This window comes from Chaetodon trifascialis, chromosome 6 (genome assembly GCF_039877785.1).
Source record: "Chaetodon trifascialis isolate fChaTrf1 chromosome 6, fChaTrf1.hap1, whole genome shotgun sequence".
Lineage (NCBI taxonomy): Eukaryota > Metazoa > Chordata > Actinopteri > Chaetodontiformes > Chaetodontidae > Chaetodon > Chaetodon trifascialis.
In genome coordinates, this window is record NC_092061.1 from 21794897 (window position 1) to 21800896 (window position 6000).

At 41.4% G+C, this 6000-nt stretch overlaps 1 protein-coding gene across 2 annotated transcripts in view; it reads right to left on the minus strand.

Annotated features, from left to right (window-relative positions):
* Positions 1-5632, minus strand: part of LOC139332433 (spermatid perinuclear RNA-binding protein-like) — a 76224-nt gene extending 70592 nt beyond the window's left edge. For both annotated transcript variants that reach the window (XM_070964394.1, XM_070964395.1), the window contains exon 1: positions 5359-5632. The gene's annotated coding sequence lies outside the window, so the exon portion shown is untranslated. The remainder of the gene's footprint in view (positions 1-5358) is intronic.
* Positions 5633-6000: the final 368 nt, after the last annotated feature.

A 6000-nucleotide genomic window follows, 5' to 3' on the forward strand; every position in this document is an offset into this window, starting at 1 on the left:
AGAATAATATGCCTGTGTTTTAAAGTGTAATGAATCTGTGTTTAATTTGGCATGCATCTGATACACCAACTTCCACAAGGACACGTGAGTGATTGTTAATGTCATATTTCATAAAGGGGGTTTGGCGTAATACTTTCCCCTGAGATTATGGGGAGCTTCCATTTAATTAAAGTACAGTATGTATATTTTTTAACATTCTGTCACCACAGAAACACTAGCTAACTGCTGAAGTATGATAAGGTTGTCTGACATTCATTGACTGCTACTTATTGATTTGATTAATGGTTGAGCTACAGTTGCAGTATGAAGTGTAGAAACAGGCGAAGGTACTGGCCCTCAAAACAGTCCTAAGGAAAATGACTAGTGCACACATATAACTTTAGAGTTTTCCAATTGTTTTCATCAAGTTAATCCACTGGATCGACTTGTGTTGGTTCTTGCAGCTAACAACAGACACGGCTTGTGATGCTCATAATGTTACCTTCTACATCTTCATGTCACCAGAGTCAGCGTTGTAGTTAGGAAAATAGTAATTACTAGATGTAACTCCAGTTCTATGAGAACGAGCATAGCCCTCTACCTGCATGTTATCGCAGCCACTGTAAAGCACATCATGTTTAATACGCTAAACCTATTATCATGGTAATAACCACATTGCAAAATCCATGTCGTGGATGAACATGACACAGATGATGCCCCTCAGCCCTAATTTCAACATGAAACAAAATGGCATGAGAGGAAAAAATAATGGATTCATCAAAGTCAGTAGGATTCATCCTCTGGAAACCATGAGTGTCTGCACAGACTTTTGTCCCAATTAATCACGTGGGCGTTGAGATATTTTACTGAGTCAATATAACTAGTTATATTGTTGCCAGGTCGAAACCAATGCCATAAAATCAGGCTGAGTCAACTAATTAAACATATTTCTTTATTAGCATAAAGTACTCATCTATCTTATTTTGACTGATGAACTATGGGGTTTGATAACAGCCTGCGGGCAAAAATATGGCCCTCTTCCAAAAAGAGACTGTTTTCAGGCCATTTATAACTTTTAGGTGCCTTTTATTAATGTAGAGTTATAACAATGAAGCTGATGTAACTCTACATTGAATAATGGCCTTACATCTGAAGTTAATAGCCTAATCAGTGGTCTGGGGAGAGAAATTCAAAGCTATACTGTGCCTCATTCTGTACCACATGCCAGACATAGATTATATCGTGGTGATGAAATTAAGTTTTCATTTTCCACCTGTCATTTGTTTCCACCTCTCACAGCTGGCAGACATCTGTCGTCCTATAACTTGAAATGATTAATCTATCATCAGAATAACCATTGAGTAATTTTCTGTCAGATGACTAAGAGATTAAATCCAGTATCTGTTCTGGTACTACAACTGGACATCATATAGTAAAATGTACTATTTCTTAATGGTATGAGCGACAGAAGCCACTGATCCTGTTCTCTTAAGTCATTAAAAGCTCTCCAAAACCTTGTGTTATCAGTCACTGCGTCATTGTAAAGCAGCACAGCATGGCAGCCTATAAACTTTTCCAAACCTTGTCTTGCCCTCATATTACCTGGCCAAACACTTAACTGTAATGGAAACAGAAAATGGTGATGGAAAGCAAAGCTTGGTCCTACAATGGTAAATCATTTTCAACTTGATTCCAAAGACTTTTTGATGACTTCTTTGTTAAAAATACATATCATTGAGCCAAGCTTTACTAAAACTGACAGAAAACATCAGAAAATTATACACATAATCTGTCTTGCTGAATTAGATAACTGTGAAACATCATGATGTCATCAGGAAGGAGGTGCTTGCGACCAACTTCCTGGAGCAAGAATATAAACAAACAATGGCGTCCAAAGAGGTGTGTATGATACCGGCTGTCTTCTGTTCAGACAAAAGAAAGAAAAAATGACTGAAACCTTTCCTCTGTTTCACAGTTCCCCCTTGATGTACCAACAGCATCGTTCCTATTTCACTCAGCCATGCGTATGAAAGACTGCTCTGTTATTATATTGGCCAACATTGTGAATTTATCTAGGAATTTACCGTGAAAGGAAAACATTTCTGACACACTCATCTCTTAGTTGGAACATTGTGAGGCATCCCAGATGCGCTGTTGGTTGTTGTCCACCATGATACACTGTTAAAACAATCAATTGTTGCATCTAATGCCCATTTTCATTCCTGACACCTTACGTCTGTCGGGTCAGGCCATTATTGGGTTGACATCTTCTTGTGAAGCCAGCATAAGTGTGATGTAAGATAACTTCAATAAGGCACAACTTGAAGATACACGACACACTTTTTTTTCTAAATATGAAGCTATTTCAGAGGACACACAAGACAAAACAGGAGAGTAAAAAATATACACGACAGGAAAATCCTCACATTCTCATCTTGGGGTGAGAAATTATTTACATAATTATCATCATGTAAGTAAGGAACAAAGAAGGCAACATGACGTTATAGGCTATTGATAATCAGCGCAACAAAAGTTCAAATGTTCTTGTCTGAAAGGCTGCTGGGAGCTCTGTTGTGGTGACGTTAAGCCTGAACGCACTGGTCTCTGTCAGCGTCCACACTGAGAATTTACCATTAAGAAAACATTTGTGTATTCCTTACACACAGCATAGGACAACTCTAATTGAAAACAAAATGTCACACACACACTTAAGCTTCATTTACAGGAGCAGAGCTGCACCCTCGTCAACACTTAAAGCTGCAGCCAGTCCCAGGGCGGCTACGGGTGAACATTAGGCTCGAGTTACCGTCTCTATTTACCTTTCTCCGGCTCAGAGGAGCCACCTGCTCTGGCCGGTGCTCGCTCTGCTCACTGAGCACCCCAGGTCTGAAACCTGAACTGAAGATGTACAGAAGAGCGCTGAAGCAAAAGTGGGAAATTCAGATACAGAAGCAGCTTTAGTAGGCAGCAAGCACAGAGCTGCCTTTTGTTCCCAACCAGAAATACTTTCACTAATTGTTGAGTTGGTTGTCTTCCACGGTGCAGTTTACCTTTCAGGAGCAGATGGGGGTGCGAGGGTCCTGATGCCACTGCAGCAGGGTGTGCAGTTATGTTACAGGACAGTCTAAGGGCACTATGAGATTAAGATGAGCCGACTTGGCAATAAAAATAGAATCAACGATAAAACGTGGAATGTTGCAGAAAATGCCAAAATGTGGATGAAATTTATGCATGTGGGTTTCCCCTATAATTGTTTTTTTCATAGCACCAAAGCTGAACGAACAAGGGAAAAAACGATGCTGCTATGTTCTGGTGTCACACACACACAGAGCCATATCCATGCTAGCAAGAGCTCATCACTTCAACAAGCACTCTGAGTTGCAACCACGACACCAAGACGCATTGAAGACATCACCAATAAAACAGAAAACACAGACTTTGGGAAAAATAAAAGTGAATTTGGAAAAATCAAAACAGATTTCATGGGGCCTGAGAGTCTTTTGAACCATCTTGCCTATTGGCCAACCAGCCACCCCAATCAAGCTGTAAAACCTGAACAGGAGAGTCACTGTAACTGCGACTTCCCCAGATCTGCTTTCATTTAATCCTCATTTAACTCAGACTGTCATGTAAACCCCATCAGTTTGACTTGATGATTAAGGGCTTGGTATCAACTGAAAATTTCCACTTCTATGGATGATAAAACACCCTGGTCCCAATCTGAATTACTTTTTACATCTGTGAAAAATTAAATAAGGCAACAGAGAAGTGGACCCAAAAATGGCAGCAAGTTTGAATGAGACTGACGCAGCTGTACAGAAACAGCATCTCCTACAGTTAACAGTTTCTGTGTAGCCCTGAAACTGAAGTCAGCAGGGACCATCACTGATTACTGATCAGTTAGGGTAAAATAACCCAAATCAACCTCCTCCAACAAAACACCCAACAAGCTATTGTAAACACATCAGGCTGAATGACTGAAGTGAAACCAAACAGAAGTTCAGACTGTTTGTCAACATGTTACCTGAGCTGCAGCAATAACTCTTAATTTGTTTCCGGTTTCCTGTACTGTCTAAAACTGACACTAGAAACCGGCTTTTGGCACTTGCCAGTCACATTTCAGTCAACACCTCTGATTTTTTCAAGGGAATATCATCCTCACACGTTCATGTAAAGCAACACTGAAATACTTACAGGTGGTCATTCCTTACAGGTGCACCTATTGGTCGACTGATCAATTAGTCAATAAAAAAAATGAATCTCCAACTATTCTGATAATCAATAATAGATTAAATACTGACATTGAACGAGCTGGAACCAGCAAATATTTCACTTATTTGATTGAAAAATGACTGAATTTGCTGCTTTTCTTCATCATTTCTGACAGTAAATAAGAGTCTTTGGGTTTTGGGCTGTTGGTTGGACAAAATAAATTCTGGGAAATTCTCATGAGAATGATAAGATTGACAATCGACCAAATGATTAATAGATTAATCATGAAAATAGTCGTAATAGTTAGTAATAGTTGCAGTATAGTCCTTCTGTCTGTACTAGCTGAGGAGAAAGAGATCCCTCCTCAGTTAAATTCAATGGGAAATGGGACAATATCCACAGCCTGTACAAAACTACATTCAAAAAAATTACTAATTTGAGAAGATACCCACTGGATTTGACCAGCTCCAGCTGCTGATGCCTCATATCAGCTCCAGATGAACTTTATATTGACGAGAATTACAGGGAGGCATCTGAAAACTAGCTGACCGAAGTTTGGCCAGCTTGGTCACTCAATCCCACTAGTCTTGGCAGGTCAAGGCTGCGAAGTACAGATTATGTTGAGTGGAAACCTTCAGGTCAATCTGTGGTAAATCATTCCGTGTACAGGTGTATGAGCACCCTGCGGCCGCCCGGAACCTCTGAATCAGCCCAACGAACAGGTGCTGTTTCCCCATTGACGAGGACTCCATTTCCCCAAAAATGTCAACTCAACGTTACTGTAATTTAATCACAGGTGGTCACCTGGGCTACCAACGAGGATAATGTCTCAATGAAAATCATGTTTTTTTTAGCGGAAATATATATATCCATGTATAAAGTATGTCCCTTTCAACGTTAAACACACACGTTTGGGACGGTCGGGGTGCTCCATGCGGGGTGAGCGGTCGACGGACGGCCGGGGGAAAACTTGCTGTTATTCTGGTCATTTCGTTCACACGTGTAGACCTGAGCAAAACCACACATTTAACACACAAACAGCTCCGGAGCTTAGCTGATGGAAGGCTGAAGTTAACCGAGCCGTGCGGGACAGCGACACGGCAGCAGCCACCCGCTCATCCCTCTCTTCCTCCGCACCGAAAACTGTCACAGAGAGCGGACACTTACCCTCACGGACAGTCCGTTCACCACCGGCAGGAGGACGGGAGAGGAGAAAGCTCGGCGGTCAACAGGACCAAAATCTCTCACAACTCTTTGTGGATGTTGCTTTTGTTTCCTGGAACAGAAATTAAGTCCAGTTCTAGCGTCAGTTTGTATCCCCGGACAGCAGCTCACAACGTGGAGTGGAAGCCGGCGGAAGCACTAACAACAACAGCGGCGGCAGCAGCAGCACCAGCGGTCTCCGGCCAGCCTGCTGTCAGCGCTCAGCGCGAGGGGGAGCGGAGGCTGCGGCCACGCATGCGCCCACCAACTGCTGCTGCTGCGAAACGAAGATCGTCTAATGACAGGATCGTCTCCTCCGTAACAAAAACAACACATGCCACCATGGTGGAGGTAAAATTTGCCATGCATTACATAAAATGAGGAGGTCTATTTTGGTGGATTGCGGGTAGATTAAAATGAGTTTGCATATGTATACTTCAGCTTTTAAGGTTTGTTGTGATATATTTGAAAGTAAGGAAGTAACATTCAGAAAACAAAACACCACAAAATAATATTTTTCATTGTGTTTTATTGTAATATTCACATTTGGGAAGGTGGAGCTAGTGAATTTTTGCTACTTTTACATTTAAAAAAATGAGTTGGGGG